This window comes from Odontesthes bonariensis, chromosome 11, assembly GCF_027942865.1.
Source record: "Odontesthes bonariensis isolate fOdoBon6 chromosome 11, fOdoBon6.hap1, whole genome shotgun sequence".
Lineage (NCBI taxonomy): Eukaryota > Metazoa > Chordata > Actinopteri > Atheriniformes > Atherinopsidae > Odontesthes > Odontesthes bonariensis.
The window spans coordinates 12,427,703-12,453,098 of record NC_134516.1 but is presented as its reverse complement, the minus strand read 5'-3'; the positions used below and the strand labels follow the sequence as shown (position 1 = coordinate 12,453,098).

Below are 25,396 nucleotides of genomic sequence, written 5' to 3'. Positions count from 1 at the left end.
AAAGAGATCAATGGCTGACAGCTGAAGGACTCTGAATCTCTACACAGTTCCAGGCTCACACTCAAAGAGACACAATCATTCACATAAATCCACACGTCAGCCCTTGTTTAGCTACTTTGGTCTGATATCAGCCTTCCCTGCATGCAATCCAAAACTGAACAATACCCATCATTCGATTACGGCTGTGACGTCTGCCTGTGACTCAACTGCTGCATCAGATAAAACGCAATTTGTTTTTAAAGGCAGAGAAGGGGTTGCCACTAGACGTATCAGGTGTCTATTTTTGCTGCAACCCCACCCCTACCCTAAAACTCCCCACTACCCCACCCTCTCTTTCTCGCACGCACGCAGGCACGCACGCAGGCACGCACGCACGCACGCACGCACGCACGCACGCACGCACGCACGCACGCCACCACCACTCTCCTTGCTTGTTCACTCCTTAGGGTTAGTCACAGACTCCCAAGGGCTCAGTCTTCTGTCAGGGGCCATATGGTACCGTCAGAGCCTTGAGTGTGCTGGAGTGGAAGGGCAGCCGCGGCTTGAGGTGTCAGAGGGGAGGGTGGTTTAAATTTAACTGCAACAGGGCTGATATCTGTATGGCAGGTCCTGTCTCTCCCCCTCTGCTCACCCTCCTTCACACACACACACACACACACACACGCACGCACGCACACAAACACGCGCACATACAGCCTGTTTTCACAGTCACCAGCCACAGACACCATCACACTCACAGCAACAGCAGCTCTTACAGTGCACCGGGCGACGCATCATCACGTCCACCTGGATTGTACAAGAGGCCGGCTGAGGAAGTGAGAGAGTAGAGAGAAGGGACGTGCTTTGCCGCCGCACTCGCACTGAGGATAACGCTGCATTTGAGCTGGCAGGCTGAAGGAAGCCACTGCAGAGGCACAGCAGTACAGTGGGCTAAAGCGTCACTGTGAGAGGTAAGACTGGAGCTAGGCTCAGAGAGACTGTGTGGGTGCGTGTGTCAGGAGATGTGTATGTCCATGTTCCAAGCTAATATACCTCTCCTTTCTCGTCAGGTAAATATGCAAATGCAAAAAGGCACGGCTATTAGTCTGCGTGATACGTGCAATTTATTTAAATATTTCTTTCAGATAATGAGAAACAAAATATCACAGCTGATAACCCCGTCATTATAAACACTGTTCATATTCTAATTCAATAATGCTATATCTATACATAAAAAAAACTTTTCTGTATTTTCTTTGTTCGTCTGTGTTTCTGCAAAGATGCAGGCTGCTGTGCAGTCACTTAGAGGGACGTAATCTGCATTGTGGCTGCTTTTGTGCAAGGTTGTTGCAAATTGGACAGATATGGGGATTAGAGGCTGGAGGAGACCAGTGTTTCTGGGGGTCACAGTGAATTCCTGCTGATCTTAACTTAATCTAATTGGATTGAATATGCTCTAATGAGGTTGAATCTATTTGGCACATTTTGGCTCAAAGTCATACTTCTGTTATGTAGTCTTAGAGTAAAAAAACAAACAATCTTTTTCCATTGAATTTGCTGATGAGCACAAAAACTGATATCACCCCACGGTCAATTTGTCCACCACATCAAAGCTGATGGTGATAATTTATCTGCTTCCGTGCAGTAATATCGTCTTGTATGGATGATGGTGTTGCACGACGGGCCGTATTGGTTGCAGCCAGGGAATTTCCAAAGGGCAGAGTGTCCATGAGAACTCGCAGCGGAGTCATACAGTAACTGAGTGCAATGAGGACAACTGAGGGAGGGAGGAGGTCGGGTTACCAGGCCTGCACTCGGGGCTCAGTTTGGAAACACACATAGGGCAGTAGAAGTGATGGACAACAGTCAATTGCCAGGCCAAGAAAGCATTTTCACCACAGCTAAATTAAATGACGAATTTCTTTTTTTGCATTAAAAATGCCAAAACAATTAGCACATGCTCAGACTGGGTCTCCCGTGCTGGCATCCATAGCCTGATGATGTGTTGGCATGTGGTGGTCAGCACAGTAAAAGAGAGATGTTATTAATAAAAGGATTAGCAAAGCCTTTAGAGATCATCACCAAATATTATGGTTTGCGGTCACTCAAAGGTTTCTAAATGAAAAATAGCTCAAGGCTGACATTTAAAGTTGCATCGAGTACTGCAAAGCATGTCAAAGTCCCAAAACTTAAAGTTGTTGCACTGAAATAGCCAACCATTTCTGCCCTTTTCTCTCACATTTGTTGCAAGTGATAGGTTAATCTACTTAGCTCTGCATGATAGCGAGGCGGAGAGCCACTGCGTTCTAGTACAGTAGTAATCTCCTGTTCGACAACAAAGAGGAGGCCGTCCAGCAGATTGATCAGCAAGTTTAGGGTGAATGGTGTTTGCAAGTTCATGTGAACTGAAGCGGAAGTTGAATGTTTTTACCCGCTTAATCCAATTTTAGGGTCGCAGGAGGGCTATCCCAGCATTGGGCGAGATGCAGGGTACACCCATGACAGGTCGCCAGTCCATCGCAGGGCCACACAGACAAACAAGACACGTGTTCTCGCTTACTCCTAGGGACAATTTAGAGTCACAAATCGTGCATGGTTTTGGACGGTGGGAGGAAACCGGTGTTCTCGGAGAGAACATGCAAACTCCACACAGAAAGGCTCCAGTCGGTAATCAAACCTGCAGCCCTCTTGCTGCGAGGTCGACGGTGCTGACCACCACACCACCAATGAGCATTAATTGAAAATCTTCTCTTCCACATTTTGTGATGTTGCACACTCCCCTTGCAAATAAATGTTTTATTTTAAACACATATTATGAGACACTATGGCAAATAGTGGGAAAACTAGGCCCCGAGCATTGCCACACAAAAACCATATCTACAGTCAAACATGGTGATGCCAGTATCATGCTGTGGAAATGTTCTGTTCTGTGGGAAAAGGCAGAGATTTCAAAACTGGTCAGGAATGCGTGACATAAAGCAATGATTTGTTAAAACCATTCACAGAATGCTTAGAATCTTAAGGTGGAGCAACGTTTTACAAGTGTCAAGTGGAAATGCGTGACAGCTTCCTGAAGCGAACCACCAAGAAAACACGAGAGTGACTTTAAAAAAAGAAATTCAGTGAAAGTCCTGCACTGACCGAGCTAGAGTCTGTACCTGAATCCAGTAGAGCATCTCTGGAGTCATGGGAAAGTGGCTTTGCAGTGATGCTCCCCATCTATATCGACTGAGAATCTGAGTATGAGGAACAGGAGAAAGCTCCCAATGACAGTTGTTCCCCTTTTGTGCAATGATTTCGAAGACCACGGGAGGCTGATGCACAAGGTGCTTATTCCTTTTTGAATTTTGGAAACGATCATCTGTAATTTAGAATGAAAGAAATGCACATGGAACATTTCAATATTTACGGTAATTTAATGTTTACTCTGTCTTTTCTTCAGCAAACTACTGCAAACTGCTATGCTTTGTTGAGTGATTGACAGTTTGAGGGTAGTGGGGCAGGGGTCATTAAACAACACACGCATTAAGGCAAACCTCCTGGCACCTTGAGCTTCACCAGCTGTAACTTGGATTAGAGAGCCTGGCTCAGAGGATTTATTGGTCTTTGATTCATCAATAGCAAGAGCTGCCCTGCGCTGCTCTGTACTTTTCTGTTGCTACCAATCCAAAGCAGGATTGAGCTGTGAGGGTGAGAGCAGCTGAAAATAAAAGATGCTTTTTACGTCGTGCACTCAGACCGCACACAAACACGACACAGTCCGAGAAACGAAAAATGTAAACCTTTATTCAATTCTAAGGTTCCACGTATTTGGACACAATAAAACAAATGACTTGGTTCTCACCAAGTGTTAAAAATAAGGTAAATTCAACCTCAAATGAACAACAACACATGACAAATTACACTGTCATTATTTCTTGAACAAAAACTAAGTCAAAATGCAAGAAGCGGTATGAGGAAAATTAATTTCATCCCCCAATTCAATAGCTTGTAAAATCTGCTTCAGCAGCAAAAATTTAAACTAATCATTCTCTGTATATTGTCTGACATTATAAGGCTCTCACATGATTGATGAGGAATGTTGGCCCACTCTTCTTTATAATGTTACTCACGCTCATTGAGGTTGGTGGACATTAATTAATGAACAGCTCTCTTAAGGTCCCAGTCAAGGTGAGGTCTAAACTTTGATTGGACCATTTTCTTTTTCATCCATTCTGTGATAGATTTTCTGCTGTGTTTGGGATCATTATCCTGTGGCATGACCTGATCCTGGCTAAGTTTAAGCTGTCGGGGCAGATGGCCTCACATTTGACTAATACTTTGGTATACAGAGTAGTTTGTGGTTGACTTAATGACAGCAAGGTCCTCAGGTCCTTTGGCTGCAAAACAAGCCCAAATCATCAGCCCTCCACCACTGTGCTTGACAGTTTTTATGAGGTGTTTGTGCTGAATGCTGTGTTTATTTTGAACCAAACTGTGGTGCTCTGCATTATGACCAAACATCTCCACTTTGGTCTCTTCTATCCAAAAGACATTGTTCCAGAAATCTTCCACTCTCTTCAGATGTAACTTAATTAACCTAAGCCATGTTTGTCTAAAACGAAGATGGCGGCTCCTGGCACTCCTTCCAAGTGTGGACTCCAGATTGTTTGGAATTGACCCTCTAACCCTTCGAAGATTGATGAATGGAGACAATTGCTCCTCCAAGATTATTGCTGATGTTTTTCTTTCTTGACATTGCATTAACACACACCTGAATGCTCCAGACCAGCAAAAAATGCCAAAACTTCAACTGCCCTCTTAATTCCTATGGAGGCAGTGAAGCTATACTTTTTATCCACTGCTTTGCAATTTGGCTCAGTCTTTATGAGTAATATTTCATGTCATGTTGCTAATTTACCTAATTCTAAACCCTGGTAGGGAACAGGTCATTTTTCATTATGCCCTGATATGTGAAATTCTTTTACATGTGACTGTAACATGAAATAAGGAGATGTTGACGAGAATATTCGTGAGTCATAACTGTCATTTTGTCTCGTTGACATGCATTGTCATATTTACCTAAGGCTTCTTGAAGTGTCTTTTGGCAGGACATTGAATGTTTGTGCTGGAAAGACACCAAAATAAATAAGTGTTTCCTTGTAGGAATCAATAAAAAGGATCGCATTACACTTTTGGATTATACTGTAATGGGACATGGTCCAATTTAAGGTAGTCCGGATTCCTTAGATAACTTCCCCTGGGATGAGGAGATCACTTCTGGTGGTGAATTGTGGCAAGAGTAAGATATATCACACTTGATTAAAATATCTTGGTCTGGGAAAAAAGGACAGTCTGCTATATCAACACCGCCACCCTTAGCAATGAGGAGATCGTGAAGGGATTACTAACTCAAATTTGACAAGAGTAAAGCTTTAAAACAAACTTGAAAAGAGGAACGAATGTTGCCACATTAGTTCTTATCCCTTTTATGTCACTTCAGACTTTTGGTTTTAATTCGTCTATTGGGTTGATAATGGGACAAAAAGTACTAGGTAAGGTTTAGGAAAATGCTCGTCCGACACCTTGGATAATGAAGGGGAAATACAACATTTCACTGTTTACCCTGGATGCTGAAAACTGGCGCTAAATGGCTTCCCTCTGCATTGATTTGTGACATGAAGACACGAACATGCTATCTTTGCACAAAGAGGATTTCTGTTCCTCCCAGGTGGAAAAGAACAGGACTGAACCAATTATGATAAATGGATTTGAAAAAGGACTTCTTGTAACATTCGGGGAAAAATGGTAGTAGTAGGAAATCATAAATTTGATTTCTTGTGTAATGTGCATTAGATCAAAATTTTGGTTCTTGGAATTGTTTAACTGAACAGCGTGGCTGAAAAGAGTCGACCAAACCAACCAACAACCAGGATATGGATTGGGAGAAGCACATGGACTTTGGTTGCAGCAACAGGGACTTGTTTCATCTTCTCCTGTGGAAGGGACCGCTATTTATACTGAGATAGGAGCACCAGTGTTGTCCGACATTAGGCCCTCTCCATTTCTCACATCTTGACCTGCAGTCTTCTGCTGCCAAGAGAAGTCAAAACAGGTTATCTGAGACCACTTTGTACAGCGGGGTTTGGCGCTGAAAGATCAGGTGGAGTGTGCTTTCGCAGAACCCGTCTCGATGAGATCAAGTGAAGACAGGAAAACTTAAAAGGCTCAGGGAGTGACGACTATAAAAAGAGGGCGGAGGATGGTCCATGTCTCAATTTTCTTGTGTGATACCTCGTATTTTGTGTTGACGGAGACATTAATTTAAAGATTTGTAAGAAGTTCACAGATCTTTAAAGCTCCTATTAAAACATTCTGCATTAACTCAAGCTGTCTGTTCAGATTAAGTTGAAATACCTTTAGACTACTTACTGCATTTCTTTTGCTGCAGGTGCGCAAATGGTTCATGCATATCTTCAATAGTGTTCCAGAGACGGTAACAGTGAGATTCGCCGTAGCAGACGAAGCCACCGCTCATCTCTGTGGAAGTATAAAGGAGAGAAAAACTTGTGCTGCATTGGCACACCATTGGAGCGCTGACTTGCTCAGATAGATCAAATTGATTTCTTTTGTCTGGCCAATGTCACGTGTGTTTTCAAATTGAGGAAATCTGTTCCTATGAGATCAGCACCTGCACAGATGATTTTACATATGGGAGTCACGTAAATTCTGGAGATTTTTGCAACAAGAAAAATAGGGAAAGTAAGAAAGCTGCTGAAAAAGCCACAAGACTTGCTTGAAGTCCTGCCTGTAGTGTAATCATGACTTTCAGATGTTTAGAAAAACATGCATCAGGTAGCTTGTCAGCTACACTATGAAAAATAATCATTTTGAATCTGAAGACATTATGAATCAGGTTATGAAGATCAAATGAAATACTGAAAAAAAGGACACGACTATGTCCCTGCAGGTCCTATCTACCCTGGGCATGTCAATGGTCAGAGCAGTGCCCTCATTTATCTTGAATATCAATGTAATATTACCATCTAATGTTGCAGAGCATAGAGAAGTTTGATGACTCATTGACTGAGATGAAACTTCTCACCTGAGTAGATTAATAACCCCGACTGTCATTTCATTTCCTGATGCTTTTGACGTCAGTACATCGCTAGGATTTGCAGGCGCGTCATCACCTTTTCTTTATTTAGCCCCTGCAGTACTGTATGTGCAGTGTTATATATACAATGGGGCCCAGCTGTAGTCAAATTCCTCTGGAAGATGTTTGAAAGGGGCCAGTCCTTTCCATGATGCAGCAGAAATCATTGGGACCATGAGCGTTTTGAAGAGCACAGCTGCTGTTGGCAGTTCTGCTCATACCACAAATGACCAAGTAACACGAATAGCATATTTTAAGTTATAAATATTGAAAAAAAAATTTTTGCAAAAAAACAGCAAAAGCAATATCGATTTTTTTTTTTATCTAGTTGGCAATATTTTGTATTCTGGTCTGAGATAGACCTTCTTTAGCCACTCAGTTCACTTGATCAATTAAACAGTGTATAACAATTACAATTTTAACTCTTGTTGCCATATTGCGTCCAGTTGGCTCAGGACCACTTACTGTGATGCAGTGGAAAAGCCTTGTTTATTTCTTCATATGTAAAATGTCGTGAAAGGGTACATATCAACAGCATTTACAATATTGGCTGAACTACAATATCAATAACTCTAAAACAGAACTTTCAAAAATTAGATGAATAAATAAAACCCTACGTGAATGTTTTTAACAGCCACGATTGTTTCTTTGACACTCATGGGAAGGGCAAAGTGAGGCCAAAATTATTCAAGTGGTTGCAGCATGCCATTTCACTACTAGATGTCACCAAATCATCTTTACATCTCATTTAAGCTAAGTCATAATCATAATAATTGGAAGGGTTAGAAAGGATAGGCGGCCCAAAGACAAGGTTTTGAACTGCCAGCTGACAAGGAAAGGACAAGGCTATAACTGCACAGAGACTCAGAAGACACAGGTGAAGTCAAACAATCAAGTGAAATGTAAAAGGAGAAGAAGACAACACACACATGAGAAGAACTCTTTCAAAACAAACTTGAAAGACAAAGCATAACCAAAACTGAATAAATGAAATTGAACCCATCACCAATGCCGGCTCAGACACTGTCCGGATTAACAAGGTCACGTGTTTGGAGACCCGGACATACTGATGACTTGTGGGCTACTGCAACACGACATTCGTGGACGAGAAAGAAGTATTTCACATTGCTGGAGTGCTACTGTCCCAGCAATCCCAGTGAGAGTGGATATATGCAGACTATGCAAACCAACTAATTCTAATGTTCAGAAACAGGATCCGCTATCCCAACTAGAGGTTGATGAAGTACAACAAAGATGCCACGGCGAAGGGCGACAGGCCAGGGAGGATACATCATCATCTCTACTGTCAGAGAGTTGGTACCAAGCCCCATTACAAAGCCCTTATAACTTTAACACAAGAGCAGCTTACCTAAGATGGAAGATGATGGATAACCTGGATAATTGGAGCCTGTGTGGCCTTTTGCCATTACTAAGAGACAAAGAACCTTCTGAAAGTCTGCTACGGGATGTGAATGTCCCACTATTCCTACTGTGACCATCACAGAGACCAATAAGCTGATGTACAGCACAGCTGCAGTGATCCTTGAGATTCTAGGCTACAAGATAAACAATACAAGGAGGAGAAAGGGACAGTACTTCCCGTGGAAATAAGATTGGAGGGCCAAGATCAAGGCAACACACAGGGAGTTTAGCCAGCTATCATAGCTTCAGAAAGGTGCAATGAAGAAAGAACTCCCAAAGTCTCCAGTACCTGAATACCGGAGACTATCAAAACATAGACTCACAGCACTAGAGACGCTGCAGCCAAAAGAATATATAGGATGTTCTCAACTGAACCATCCAAAGTGTACTCTCAATGGTAAGGAAAAAAGGTGATAATAGATTCACCCAGAGCTGAGACTGAACAATACTGGAAAAGCTTATGGGGAGAAAGAGGGATCACATAACACCAATACTCCATGGCCAGTGGATCTGATAGCCGACCATAGCAATCTCCCAGAACAGAAACCAGTGACCGTTGCAGCGGCAGACATCCAAGAAAGTCTCAAGACTTTCACCAGGCCCTAACATGATCAGTGTTGTATAGTAACGAAGTAAAAATACTTCATTACTGTGCTTAAGTATATTTTGGAATACTTTGTACTTTCCTCAAGTTTAAAATTTTTTGACAACTTTCACTTTTACTTCACTATATTTCCGAACTTAATTGCATACTTTTACTCCAATACATTTTCATTGTTCGGTTTAGTTACTCGTTACAAAAAAAGAGAGAGAGAGAGAGAGAAAAAAAACGCAACAGTGTTTTGACCCCATGCATGTTATGCTTGCCCAAAGACGTGGAAATTCTACCTTACAGAAACTCCCCTTTTTTAGGTTTTAAGGTAGTTTTACAAAAAAGGTCTTCCTCTTCAGATGCCAGATAAGCTGCAGTTCCCTCCCAATTCTTTTTTTCTTTTGTATAATGACCGGTTGTGTGTGCACCTCCTATAGCTTGTGAAGTACAGTAATCGTAACAGCTTTTTTTCTTGGTGATGTTGGCCGCATTTTCTGTACTGAGTTATTTTATTTATTTTTCAGAAAGGTTTACAAAAGGGGTTTCAAACTGGACTCCCTCTTCAGATGCCAGATAAGCTTGAGATTTCTCCTATTTTTTTCTTTACATTTTGTTTATAATGATGGCAATAACAGTAGCAGCCTCTTTTGTTTAATTTTTTTCTTAATGGTGTAATGTACGCCTCATTTTCAGCACTGACCTTACTTGAAGAAGAAAAACTTAAAGGTTCACAAAGTTTGTATTTTCTGTCTAAAGCTGGTCTAAATTTTGCCTGCACTTAGTTGTGTGTAGATTTTAAGTGTATTTGACCTTCAAAATTGACCAAAATATAAAAAATGTCATTCAAACTGCGTTTACCTTGTTTTCTTTTTACTTATACTTGTCATTACATTACTTAAGTACATCTATTTTTACAGTAATTCTCATACTTAAGTACAAGACGTTTCGGATACTTTAAGACTTTAACTCAAGTAACATTTCAGTCAGTGACTTGGACTTTTACCAAAGTCATATTTTGGAGGGGTACCTATACTTTTACTTGAGTGTGAGATTTCAGTACTTTATACAACACTGAACATGACACACGCCTACTGCAGCAAATTTCCTAACATCTTCATTTTTTTTTTTTCGATAATAAAAAATGAGCATGTTGTGTATAATCATCATGTTTTCCGCTTCCTCGATTATGTAACAATGGGTTTTACCCTGGAAGCTAAATCTGCACCCCATCAAAGCATGGCTCGCTCTTCATCTAGCTGAGCTTACTCTGTGGAGATATGTTTCCTGAAAAAATTTTTTTTAGCAGAGCTCTCCATCATGCCAACGTCAAAGTGAACCAGCTCACATATTGCTGCTATTTCTGCCCCGTATTCCCACCAGGGCTCAAATTTGGTTGTGAAATTCTTAACATATGTAACATGATTGTATAAAATGACACAGGTGGCGGCAGGACACTGGATATGAACCAGAGAGAAGAAAAAAAACTGAAAAAAAACACACCAAGGAAGCCTGCTGTGAGTGCTTTGCTTTCGGCTTAAGCCTCCATTGTTGCCCCTCTCTGTGTTTGCTGTTGCTATAGACATGGACTCAGATGAGATGAGAGGGCTTAGCATGGCTCTGGGACTTTGCATGGTTCTCACATTCAATACACGACAGGGTCAATTATGAGGCTATTTTTTCTGATGACCCACTGGCATTTTCCTCCTACCTCCTATTAAAGATAAGTTAGGTATGTTGAGGGCCGACAAGAGCAGAGGAGGAAAGGACAGTGGCGCTACAGAGTTGAGGAATGTCAGTGTCGCACTCTATGACGGCTAATTTACCCACCTTAACTTGGGCAGATTTGGAGAAAAGTCTTAAATGGATATGATTTGCAACGAGTGGGATTGTGTTTGGCAGGAATGCTGCAGTGTTCAAATGGGATGAGTCCCATAGGGTGAAGGAGGGTACACTACAATCTGCCAAGATGACTCATAACTGGAACAGTGGAACCAAAGCCGCAACAGTGCTTCAGAGTTTAGTGTCTAAATCAGGGATGGGCAACTGGCGGCCCGGGGGCCGAACACGGCCCTCGTCCTCACTCAGTACGGCCCGCAAATAGATCAATAATAATAATTTAATAATAAAAAAAAATAAAATAAAAATAAATAAAATAAAATTGTAATTATACTGTTGACCGATAGAGGGCGCGCCATACGCAAACAATAGCGGGGCCCGGGCCGCTTTCCGCAACAGCGAATAGAAAAGTCAAGAGCCATGGCCACTAGCAGTGGCAAAAAGAGAAAACTTGACCGAGAAAATCGCATTTTTTAGCCAAAATGGGAAGAAGAGTACCTCTTCACCGAATTCAAAGGAAAACCAATGTGTCTAGTTTGCTTGGAGACATTATCAGCCCTAAAAGATTACAACTTGAGTCGCCATTACAACACCTTGCATAAGGTTAAATATGCAATCAGTTTTGTTCTTTGTTATGAAGGAGTTCAAATTCCTTTTTGCACTTTTTTTAAGCAAATGTTTTGTCTTTGTTGCTGATTAAGGACGTGTTAAAATGCATTTATTGCAGAAAATAGTTGTATGTTGGTGCAATAAACATACAGATATAAATTCATATAAAATGTGTTCTTATTGAGAATCATTTGTAGCGTCTTTCATATCCAATTATTCGAAGTGCGTGGTCATGTGGCCCTCCAATGATAGTGCTGAAAAAATGTTGGCCCTCTTTATCATGGAAGTTCCCCATCCCTGGTCTAAATTATGGCCTAGCGCTCCTCTTCCTAACAGCGTAGGTTCATCTTTCTTCCCGAGTCCTAGATTTGTTACCATCCGCTCAGAAAAAATATTTTGAATACAAAAATTCCGAAGGATATGGCTTGAATTAAATGTAGGTTTTTCTTTTTAACTCGATGCACACTGAAAAATGGTGCAAAACTGCGCATTACAGCTGAACCGCAGCACTGCTGACGAGTCAGATCCCTGCTGAGCATTGGCTTCCTGCTTGGATGAAGCACAGTCCCTAATTATTAACCATGCTAGAGGAAGACCAGATAAATGAAGTATTATCCTTTGTGTTTGGGATACACTGGGGCACCATGCTGTGGAGCATAATGCTGTGCACCCTTTCAGCCACAGTTAGCAAATTAGGGGTCTTTGAGATACTCTAGTAGATGTTTTATAATTAAGTAAGTTTATAATAAGTAAATACATAAATGACAAGAGTTGCTTGTGTTGATGAACCCACCATATTCGGCTATTTAGACTACCACTCAGATTGATGTGATCTTGGATTACCTTACTACACAAATAAGTTGAAGGTATTGAAATAATTTCCTGGATATCCAGTTGTCACCCTGATTAACCTGGGAAAGATCAGAAGTAATTAAGTACAAAAGCTTCTTGTTCTTAAGTAGAATTTTTCAGGTATCTTCCATCTGGGAGATGCCACACCGATGCCTAGTCTTATTTTCCATCTTCACCTCTCCTTCCCCCATCTCAAAATCACTGTGCCTGATGAGGTCAAAGAGAACACATCTCTTTTCCTACATGCCTTTTCTAAGGGTAATATGGCTGTTACCTGGCAAAGAGCTATAACTGATCTATTCTAAGCTTATAAAAGATTCTCTTGATAAGATCCAAACTTTTTGATACTCATAATTTTCTTCTTTTTTTCTATTGATAAACACTGCACCTTAAGATGCCTCAAATTTTGAAAGACCTAAGATACTATCCACTTCCTCCATAGACATACACATGCAACTTGTCATTCATGTAAACTCAAACACTTTCATTTTTGGAATATACCATAGGACCGGTGTGAAACATACAAGACCTGTCTGCTTTGTGATTCAGGCTCATCGGTGGCAAGTACATATAACACTTGGAATATAACGGAAAACACAAAAGTCTAGTTGAATACAGATAGGGCCTGAATCAACTCTTGTCTTGTCCTCACATTTACTGTGCTGGGGAGTGCATTAACCCCCAATTTTAGCCTGGGATTTGTCAGCCGTTTGGATTTCAGGCAGAAAATAATCTGATGCAGCAGCCAGTTTTTGGGAGATAAAAGGGAATATAACAGAATGTTTTTCTTATAATAATTTGATATATTTGCTCCCTTTTGAGAGCATTTTCTTTGTTGCCTCCGGCAATTATAATTGGCTGTGATTCATATTCAAGCCCAGTGTCGCTTTGAACTAAATGCTAACATCAGCCTCCGAACATACTCACAGTGTCAATGATGACACCGATGTTTTTGCGTCAAACGTACGTGTGATGTACAATGGCTTAGAGGTGAAGCAGGCTGATGTAATGCAGATGAGCACAGAGAACAGCTGAAGCTGAAAAGAATGTAATTAGTTCTGCTGGTGTTTGTGATAAGCCATGTATTGGTCTGGGGATTATGGATGTCTGAATGAAAAGCGAATGCAAATATCACTGTCCATGTAGATCAGCAGGGCAAAAAAAACATGAAAATGATGTAATCTTCCCTTTAACCATTAACACTATACTGCAAATGGATGTTACACTAATTCTCATTCTCCCAACCATTTGAGTCAATGTGTGAATCAGCGATAAATTAACTGACACATGAAACGCACCGTCCTCAGCAGAGTAAATCTTTCAGTCAGTGGCATTACTTGTGTGGGCTAAAGTGACAGCATGCGGACCAGCTGATGGATGCTGTGACCCTGTAATCCTCTATTGTCAATCCTCAGCGACTAGACAGATGGATGGACAGACTGGGATCGCATGCATGAATGAATGCATGCATGCCGACGCTGTATGTAGGTGGTTTTCTTTCCTCATCTGTTTGCTGGATAGATATAGAAGGAACACACATACTCAGATGTTATAGTTCATGTAATGGGTGGTGAGACAGGTTTATGTGTACACAGGTGCAATTACTGCAGACAAAGTGATGACCAGCTGATGAACTCCCTTGACCCTCTAACATACTATCAGTTGCCATTTTCACAAATGTATTTGACAGTGTAAGATGCCTAATATTTTTCCAGCAGGTGCAGGTGGCTGACTTAGCTCAATAAATACTACATGTAGACATTACTGAGGAAGCTAAGTAGCATAGTTCACAGTCCAAAGGCTTCAAAGGGCCTCTCTTTAAAATAAAACAGTGCTGCCATCTGCTGGTTGGTCAGAGTAGAGAATCCCAGTGAAAAAACAAAAAACAAACAAAAAAAACAAGACAAATAAAATAATACAGGCTTAAAAATCACATTCTAAAAACAGGACTGACATATGCCTTGAATGCTAAAGTCCTGACACAGGTTTTAATGGGAAGGTGTGTCATTGGGTGAAGCAAAAATGTAATTAAACAACAGTTGTTCTCTGAAAGTAAAAGGATTTCATTTGAATTAGAATAAGTTAAATACTACATAAATTATAGGAATGAAAAAAATCCAACCCCAATTCCAAACAGAGTCGGGATGCCGTGCAACAATATGTCAATAGACACAGAATGCAATCATTTTCAAGTCTCATGCACCCATGTCTCATTCACAGTAGAACATAGAAAACAACAAATGTTGAAGTGAGACATTTTGCTGATTCATAGAAAACATTTGCTCATCTTGAACTTAATGGCAGCAACACGTCTAAAAGATGTTTACCGCTGTGTAACATCCCCTCTTCTTTTACCAGTTGCCGGCCCTTTTGGATAGTAATGTTGTTCCATTCTTGTTGGAGAAAGAACTCGAGCTGCTCGACGGTCTTATTTTGGTCTTCTTTGGCATATTTTGCCTTACATGATGCGGCGCATGTTTTCAGTCGGTGAAAGGACTGGGCTGCAGCCGGACTAGTCCAACACCCGGACGACGATGTGACGTTGCAATAGATGCAGCATGCGGTTTAGCATTGTCCTAAATATGCATATCCCTCACTGAAAAAGATGCCACTCGCATGGGAGCATATGTTGCTCTAAAACCTCTGTATACCTTTCAGCATTGCTGGTGCCTTTCCAGATGTGCAAGTTGCCAGTTCAATAGGTACTATTGTGCCCACATACCATCACAAGATGCCCACAAAGTACAGACTATTGAGTGTTGATAACAAGCTGGATGGTCCCTCGCTTTCCATTTTTCCTTAGTCCATTTTAAATGAGATTTGGCTCTGAGAAGATGACTGTGTTTTTGGGTGATTTCCTGAGTCTCGAAATCTTTTGATGATATCGCCTAATGTTGTTGATAAATTAATCATAAGATCCTTTGCAATTTCACATTTGAAAAACATTGCAGCCCAATTTGAAGATGCAGTTTTGTGCAAATTGCCGAACTTCTGCCCATCATTACCTCTGAGAGAATCCTTTTTTTACCCTGTCGTGTTACTGACCTGTTGCTAATCCACCCAATTAGTTGCAATATATTCCTTTTTCTTCCTTTTTAGCCCTACTTACTTTTCCAGCCTTTCGCAATGCCTGTCCTAACTTTTTTTCAGACAAGTTGTGACCATCAAGTTCAAGATTAGCTAACTCAAAGTGTTTTCTTTGTTCTATTGTGAATGAAACATTGGTTTATGAGATTTTAAAATCTTTGCATTTGTTCTTTATTCACATATCAGCTTGTAAAAATGAGAAAAAGAGAAATCTGTTAACAAAGGACTTAACGTAATCTGGTCTTGACAACAGTCTAGGCTTGCAAGTTGGGACCTGCTTCCCAAACCCTTCTCTCAACCTTAACCCTAAAGGTGCATGAGTCGGTTCCGTGTTCCCACAGAAAGAACATCTTCATAGTTCAAAGATATAGATAAAAGTTGCAGCACTTTTTTGGTTTTAAACGTTGTGTTTGTGAACCAAATCCCAGAAGAGCCAGTGACTTCAGAATAGGCTCTGTTGGCCTGGCTTTTCATAACACCATTTGATGAAATGCAACTTTTGTATGGACAAACACTTCATCCGGCAGGGCTGTTAATGTGCATGAGCTTGTATGTTTGGGACAGAGCTGGCAGGCTCAAGTTGGGGCTTGTACAGTACTGTAGGTGATCTATCTTCCTCCCTGGTGGCCTTTGCGGTGACGGGACCATTTCAGCTATTCACACTCATCTACCATCGGATCTGTCTGGAGTTGCTCTGTCATGCTGGACCCACAGTGGGGGTGCGAGAGGAAGCAGGAAGAGAGGATCAGATTTTATAGGTGGTTAGAGATCTTTGTGCCTAAAACATTGCCTTCTATCAGAGCTGGTGATTCACTTGATCGGTTCTGCTTGATAGCGGCCCCGATACAAATTAAACTACCAGTGAATGCTGAAAAAAAATCTACTGCATTAGGTATGAGCAACTGCCTCGCCTCTTACATTTCACCCGCTCTCTTGGGAGGCAGGCTTTAAAAAGATAGCAGCCAAAAACAGAGCGTTTCAAACGGGAGGTAACAGGAGGTGCAGCAGCAATGTACAAAATAAGAAAATGCAAACCCATTCTTCTACACCCCTAAAATAGAATGAGCACCCTGTCAATGAGATGCATATGTAGCCACTGTAGAATTATTATTGCAATACTGACTCAGATGAAAATATATTTCTGCTGTCTGGTGTAGCTCTGCACTGTTTCTGGTTCTATTTTCATGTTCAAGCTCGCCTGTGGGCATATTGATTTATGTGTTGGCTTTTCCTCACACAAACTTTTTTTTAAATTAATCTAGGTAAACAGTCAGAGATGATCTACGAGCTCACTAAAAGACAACCGGCCACTAGAATGATTGTGTTCATCAGAAATGATGATGTTTCCTTTGAGAAGAGAATGTCGAGCAAATGGTGCATCACAAGGTTAACTGTCTAACTTTAGAAATGTTCGGTGCCGAGCGGGTAATGTACATTGTACATAATGTTTATTAGAGATATCGCTGGTAGGAGGAATCAACCCAAAATATTAAATTTGCTAAAATCCTGAAGGTGACAGCAGAGATGAGTGATACGTCTGAATATAAATTAAATCCAAATAATGCGATTAAACAATATTTCATTAATCTCAGTGGATTATTTGGATTATCTCAGGGGAAATCAAACACACCCCCCCCCCCATTGTAATGACAAAATAATCGATTAGTGCTACTTTCAAGTCATGCTACCATCTGAACCACAGCAGCCGGGCCTTTCACTGAACTGGATGACCCCACCCTCACTTCTGCTTTGTTCAGCATGACACCCAGCGCAGTGACACTGCCACCACCGAGCAACTTCCAGCATCAAACCCCATCAGCTCTATCTCTCATAATCACCTGCTGCAGAACAGGCCAGGTTACAGTCTGATGACAGTGAGCGTGAAGCACCTGCCAAAGAAAGAAAGCTGACTCAGGATATTGAATGCACCGGGCGTGTTTAGCTAAACATAGCATCGGTTTTTGAGAATTCGAAGAGCAACAGCAATAGCATTAAGTCCACTTTCCATTCTGTTGTGACAACGTTTGAATAAATAGAGCACGAAGGGCGCCATTTAAAAGCCACTTTTGGTGCTTTAATGCTTGTTAAGAGGTCGCAGAACTTTAGTGTGCCACTGTCCGCTTTTATTCTCAACAGCTCGACCTTGTTAAATGTGACGATCTTGACATCACGGAGGAGAAAACAGAAGCTCTAATATACAGTGTGGACCGGGACACTTAAAAACACAAGCAACATGTGGAGTCAGCCATGAAGTCATGAAGAAGATATTCTCATGGCAACACTGTTGCTCAAATAAAAATGCAAACATTCAGGCCAGCACAAGAAGATTAGTGTAAAAACACCCGTTGTCTTGTTTCATACCAAGTCCTTCAACCCCTCCTTAAATGTAAACCTGTCAGATGCATAAATCTGCATCAGTTCTCTAATCAAACTCCCAACTTAACTAAAACTGATGTTCCGTGTTGTGCTAATTTGATTAACTAAGGCAGGGGAGATGTGTTTCAGGTCAGAGTGGGTTAATCCTAATTCTCTTTAAAAAAATTTTTTTTTAAAAAACTTGGTGTAAATTTCATTGACCTCTGAAAACATCAAAAACCAATCCTAAATATCACCCTCCGTGTTTTGTGAGCCCATTCTGCACTTTATGCACTGCAAAAACAAATGTTTTATTTAGATTTAAACTGTCAATATAATAAGGAATCAACAGCTAAAATACACTGAAAGAACACTTCTCATCACATAACTGATTTCTTGTAAAAAGTTTACCAGAGTAAACCATTTAGGGATGTTCTGCACACAAACTAGAGTCTTTTTTTCTTTTAACGTTGCAGGGGAGAAGAGTAGACACGTTCATTTCACACGCAGAGAGATTAAGTTAAAGGAGACACAATAAGTCTAAAAAACATTTTCACCAGTTAACGAAATTTCTTGAGGTTTTGATTAAATTTTTGAGACATGCTTTTTGTCGAAAGAATACAGTGAGACACGGCAGCAACTCCCTTTTCTTCCATGAATTTACACCTCCATTAATCATTTTAGGGGCGTGGAGTGACCCACACGATTCCACTCCCCCCTCTCTTCTTCAGGGTTCTCATCTTTTGAGATCTATAGGTCTTAGTATCCCTTGGACCACATTATTACTATGGTATGAGAAAAGTAAGCAAAAATTTAGACGTCCTCGTTCTGATCTAAAACATTAATGAGTACTGGAAGAGCAATGTTAGCCTATTTATTTATTCTCCTTGTAGAGTGACGCATGTTTTACCTGCTAACATGAACAGCTCACTAAATGTTACATTTTCAGATGGTTTCCGAAACAAAATGCCTTGTTTTTTTCCTGAATTTTTGACTTGGTGGTCACTTCAGACTCCCAACTATATGCCAACAGGCACAGAAAAATGATTTTTCCATAACATTTACCCTATAGCTGGAGATTATAAAGCTTGTCCCATATGTTACATATAGTTTTAACCAGTAAAAGTGTCATTTTACTGCTGCTAAATCACACAATATAAATAAGAAAATGGAATGATTACAAAGAACCTCGAAGCTTCAAACATTCATGTCAATATGGCGCCCTCTGGTGAGGAAAAGATGCTGTACTGGTGCGTATTTTTGTGAGTTGAAAGAGAAATAATGGGATATTAGAACAAAAAAAGATTCATATTACAAGGCAACTCCTGAATGACTTATTACGGTGTTGTCTCCCAATATCAGTGCTCTATTTTCAGTTGTATGACCACTTTTTAAAGTTAATCTTTATTAAAAGCTTAATCTATATCCATTAGATTTAAAAATTCAAAGTGGAACTACATTGTTACCGACCGTGAGACTGGTCTCTGAGATATGCTCGCACTCAAGATGTGTTAAGCTGAAATTGTAACAGATTCTGACAAGTTCTAAGATTTCCTGGGTTTGCGTCATCTCGCAAAGTTCAGCAGTGCGCTCTTTCTCTTAAAACTGGCATTTTAACAGCCCTGTAGCAGCAAGGCACCGTCATATACTATATCCTACAGTTTTAAATAACAGCAAGCCTCCATAAGAGGTGAAACATCTCTGTTTCTCTGCCTGACCGTCCGTTCTGGGGGGAGTTATTTGTCTGAGTTGTGGACGACTTCAGCGCTGAGGAATTCCCCAAACTGCTTCTCTTGTTGCTTTACAGCCCGGGCAGCTTTAAGGCTTGCAGGAAACATCTCCGACGGGTTTATGGCACCTCATCCAACCTCGAGGTTTGAGCGCTGATGGCTACCTGTTGCCGGGGCAACCGCAGCTCTGTTTGTAAACATTTGACTAGTTTCTTTTGGCTTTAAGAAACTATCCGGCACTGCTATCAACACCATTGACCCATTTTACATTGAAGAATAAGACTTTAAGTGAAGCGATACAAATAAATCACTGGAAGAAAAACTATTCTCAAGATGCCCCACACCTTTTACCAAAGCATTTGTCTAAAACTGTCCCTTTGTTCACTGTTTGCGCAGATTTACTGCAAAATTAAAGGATGATAGTGGAGTAGAGTGTTTAAGTATTAGGGCGGTTAGGTCCCAGATTTATCTGGTGCATAAATGGGTTGTAGAGATTCCTATCTTATTTCAGTTCATAACAGCAGCAGGCACAGAACAATCCTGGATAATCAAATCTTGAAAATGTATCATAAAATATATCTTTCACGTTCTTATCAAATGTATTTCAGCATAATGTATGCTGGCTCTACCAAATAAATCTGAATGCCTCACTAAACTAAAAAGAAGGTGATTGTGGCTCTCAGTTTTTGACCTCCTTTGTGCTCAAATTGCATTTTTTAAAATTTATTCTAATCATCACTGACACTGAAACGTACTTGCTTCGATTCGTACATTTCGCTTCCTCTCCCAGAGCACGGCCTCGCATTCATGCAAAAACGTTATTAGGATAGTGGACGATGATGTGTGTTATTTTCCTGGAACAACTGAGGAATGGTTTGCGATTGATGGATTTCATACAAACTCATACTTGAATTAATCCGTGGGCTGCATTTGCCGGAACGAATACAAGAAAATAAAACCCTGACGGAGAGAGCCAGACATCAGCCTTAAGTTCATGCTAGACAAACCTGAGAGCGAATATCAAATGAAACAATTTGTTAACACAGTCCAGCACATGATGCACTTCAACATGCGTCATGTCTGGGCAGAACTGAGCAGAACACTTGAAAATTGGGAAAAAATGTGTGACACCTAATCTGATTTTACATGGAACAGACTCCGCAGCTCACCTCCGAACTGAACACACAGTTTCTTTTGATACTGATGCATAACTCCGCCTGTGGTTGAATCAGAAGAAGTATTTCAAAACAAGGATTTTGCCACACATTCCCCCTTAGAAACACCACCTTCTCCTTTTTTTTTCACGTGATATATTTTTCACAGGACACAGGCTTGTGTGTTTCTAGAGAAACAAGGTGGGACGCTTGCTTCTGCTGCACACGATTGCTCATACTTTATACGAAATAGTGACAGAAATGTCCGTTTGGCGGGTTTTCTTGCTGGGGGCCAGGTAACAAGGTTGATATCACTCTCTGTAAGGCAAATATATTCGAACGAAGTATGATGTTTGTTTTGATACCTAAAACATCTTAACATCACAGAAAAACAGACTGTTGTAGACATCACTGCATGTGCTCAGGAATCTGTTCACATCTGCGAACACATTTCATTACTATATCCACATAGTGAGTAGTGAGTAAGTAAATAAATGAATAAATAACTATTAAACTATTAAAAACTATTAATAAGTTTATAAGATAATAAGATAAGGGACCACTCAGCTTTTAAGGCATAGATGCTGAATGACACAGTATATACATGTTTATATACGAGCCCACGACCCTGAGTTGGACTGAGCGGGTATACAGAATGGACGGATGGATGGATATACTACCATCCAGACTCTATATATTTCCGAGAAGTCCCTGTTAATTTCATTAAGCCAATGCCTAACCACATTTATACATATTACAGCGGCTCGGCTCTACGGCGAGAGAGTCCAGATCTGCTGAACAGCTGAACTCCCATATCAAACAAAAAAAGATTTTCAGATTAAACCAATTGGTCTCATTAGTAACAAAACAACTCAATAGCAGCACCTGTTCTGCTAAAAACCAAAGCATTTCTCACTTGTACGACCGGATGGGTTGTGATTCGCAAATCATTGACAATTCAAGGCTCGTATTGCTCTACTTCTTAAATTTTGGCACACCATATCAACAACAACGGCAGCGCTGTTCCCACATGAATGTGCCAGGATGACGACGGCAACCATCTTTTGGATATTTACGCACAATAAAAAAAGATGCAAAGAAGAAAAACAGCAAAACTTTTAAATTAAACTTTTCTTCACATTGTGGCTGTTCTGTTTTCTGTTGAATAAAGAAACTTTACAAGAACAGAAGGGGAGGTGGGGTGGCACTTTGCATGTCTGAGTTCATCCAGTGGGATTCAGAAAAGGTGGATTAATGTTACAGAACATACTCCTGCCACCTGAAAGCACTTACAAACACCAAAGTCACCTCTCGAAATGATTCTGCGGTAACTGGTTTTGTGTACAAAGCTGCAGACTGCCAGGAGATCCTCCCGAGGATAAACTGCTACTCCTCCATCTTACCCTCCCCTCTCTTTGCCTTTTCTCCGTACTTGTTTGATCTGCGTTTCTCTTCCCCTCAATCATACAGACAGCAGAATGATGTCAGGCCGCAGGAATTTTTTTTTCTTCTAATTTGTGTGTTCCTGTTCAATGGTGGGTGTGTGCTTGCATGCATAAGTTCTGTGCATTTCTGCCTGCCTGTTACACAGGCTGCTGTTTGCATTTGTGTGCGCGCAGTTAAAAAAAAAAAAAAAAAAGTCAGGCGGTCTATTTTTTTTGTAGCACACCTGCTTCCTCACCTTTCACCCTCTTGACTTTAACAACCATTCCTCTGCTTTACTTCCAGCTCACATGAAAAGTGAAGTCATCACTAAAAAGCCATCTTTTTTTCGTTGTAAAAGACCCCGAATCTCCACGGGTTTAGCTTATTTAAAAGCATATTGACAAAGTTTGTACAACATGTGGGAAAGGGTTTCTATGTGTGGCGGGATGTGTTGCAGGTTTAGATTGTGAGTCCCAGCAGTCAAAGAAAACAACCTAAATAATAAGCTTAATCGTCTGTTGAAGAGCTTATATGTGTGATAAAAATTTCTTGATGGTCATTATAGACGGACTTTATGATGGTTTATAAGTTGATGTCTGGCTGGCTGGCTTGGTGAGTTCTCTGTGTAAAAGCTATTTAAATGAATGAGCTTTTTGACCTGTTAGCTAGTTTGAGAAACCTTGGTGGTCTCTGCTAGACGAGCCCAAACTGCCAACTGTTTCCAGTAACCGCTTTGCTTTTGGCTTTGGACATTGTCCTCTCTGCTTAATGAGAACACAAGGTAATGGAAGGACCTCAGGGAAGAGGGGGGGGGAAAAAAAAAGGAAAGTTCTTACGAACAAATAACAAGGCTGCTTTCATTAATATTGATCATTTATGGCCATGTCAGAGCTGTATGGATGATACAGTGACTCTGGTCCAAACCGAAATATTTAAAAAGCTTTTAAACAGCCATAAACATTTGTATACATTCTATGTGCCCCCAGAATAACTCCCCAAAACATTGGGCAAACATTTCCATTGGTTTAGCTGCATTTTGTGTTATTCTAGCAAAAAAAAAAAAAAGAAATACAATTAAACAAAGGTTGACAGTCTGTCCAATCAAATGACAATATCATACTCAATATTTATGGGATTCCAAACCTAATGTCTCACAAATGGGTAAATCAAGCACGGCCTCTTTGACACCACATACGCGGTAGGCGTGTAATGTGTTTGAATTGCATGTTGGCATTATGGAAACAGGTAAATAATGAGTCTACTTGGGGAAAGAGTCCACTCTGGGAGACAGGAATGCATTGATTTTACAAAGATTCCCTTTCCTGGGTGGGATCATCCTTCTGTTTAGCCCTAGTGTACAGATGCTTTTCATTCTGTCAGTTCAGTTGGTGCTTGATTAAGTTTTGGCACATACAGTAGAACTTACTTTTGGTTTTAGTCTGTGTTTAGTTAGGTTTGGGGGAAAAAAACAACAAACAAACAAAAAAAGCTGACCTGATTAGGTTTTGGCACCAAAGACACTTTGTTATATCTAGACCAAAAGATGGTTGCCTGCAATAGAATCTGATTTCTTGGCAATGGACATCCTGGCAAAGCCATCAGACAATAAGTGGGTTTGAGACTCTATTCCCGTCATTGGTGTTTTGTTGCTGTTGTATTCCTTACAGTACATCCAGCCAAATCTGGTCCAACACAGCAGGTTAATACAACTGATAATAACAAAAGACTATAAATAGTAACTAGAAAACCTTCAGTAGAAAATACTCTTGGTTTCATCGCAAAAAAGGTTCTTCATATTCATATGAACATATTTGCTAATAGAGATGACCTCAGCTTGTCAGAAGCCTGTGGAAGTCTCTGTGGAATGATGCCATAGCTATACCTCACACTGTATCGGTTCACCAGCTCAGTTCAGGCTAAGGAAACCAACAGATTGCACTGAAACGTCACTTTGATCCAAAGTCACATCCCGAGCGTGTACGAAGGCGACTGTTGAAAGAAAAAACTCCCTTTTAACAGGACGAAACCTCTAGCGGAACCAGACTCAGAGTGAATGACAACAATAATGTCAATAAACAATTCCCTCTGTTCTAAATTTCTGTTCTAAAGGTTTACGGTGTAAGGAGAAGGTTTGTCTCCTCCACAGACCCCTGCTGCTCTGATTTGATGTTTTTAGTGAAGGTTTGGGATTTCTTTTCTTCTTTGGATCAAGATGATATACCAGCTAGTTTTTTATTTATTTTTTTTATTTTTCATTTGTTGCTTCATGGTTTTGTTAAGTTTTTCTGACCGAAACACAAAGAAATGATTTGAGATCTAAGAACTAATGAATGCATCAATTATCTAAGCTATGCTTAAGTAAATAGTTGCACATTTTACACGAAAATGTGCTCAGACTTGTCAAAAATTTTATTGGTTCTTCCTCCGAGAATAATCATGGCTGTACTTGAGTGATTCCTCTTAGCATTATGCCTTCATTGCCAAAACCAAACTGAGCAGCCAAGTCTGTTGAATAAGATCTGAGCACCTGTTAATCATAACATCACCTTCTGGCACTGATCATTGCTCACATAATGAAAAACGAGTGGATTTTATCCAAGTTGCTCTGACACCGGTTGCATGGGATTAGTAAGAGGACAAAGCACGGTTAAGTCATCTCTGGGCAGTTTTACACATGTCACACACCCATTCATTCACGCCGTAATTGTAAGTGTTTCAACAGATGGAAATTATGATGTATTATTATTATTACGTTAGCACCGCAGGTACAAACATGATAACGGTTGGAAAGGTACAGTTGGGTAATGCTCTGACTTCATCTGAAATGTTTACACGCTTTGCTAAGTTTTGCTCATGTTTCCCACTTAAGACTTCCAGAGAAAGGTTTCATTCATTCATTTTGTCACAGAGATTGATAGGAACTCATTTACTCACCGCAAACACAAATGTTTCATTGGTTCTGATGAAAATAATGTCACAAGTGGCTCTGACAAAGTTGATCTGAGGTCTCTTTCTACATGAGTTGCTGCTCGGCTTTGTTTTAGTGGTGTTTTATAGTTTAAGCCGAAGGCACTGGCGACATGGTTGTGGAAAAAAAATATAAAATACGTGTGATCACTAGTGTTTATTGTGAAGGAAGCCCTGAGAGACATTTCCACTAATTTTTCCAAAGTGCTACCTTCCGAAGTGTTGTTTCAAAATTGCAAGCAGGTGATGGGAC

The 25,396-nt window shown here is 40.5% G+C and overlaps 1 protein-coding gene across 1 annotated transcript in view; it reads left to right on the top strand.

Annotated features, from left to right (window-relative positions):
* Positions 1 to 591: 591 nt before the first annotated feature.
* filip1l (filamin A interacting protein 1-like) overlaps positions 592 to 25,396 on the top strand; it is a 94,348-nt gene continuing 69,543 nt past the window's right edge. The window contains exon 1 of the mRNA XM_075477564.1: positions 592 to 950. The gene's annotated coding sequence lies outside the window, so the exon portion shown is untranslated. The remainder of the gene's footprint in view (positions 951 to 25,396) is intronic.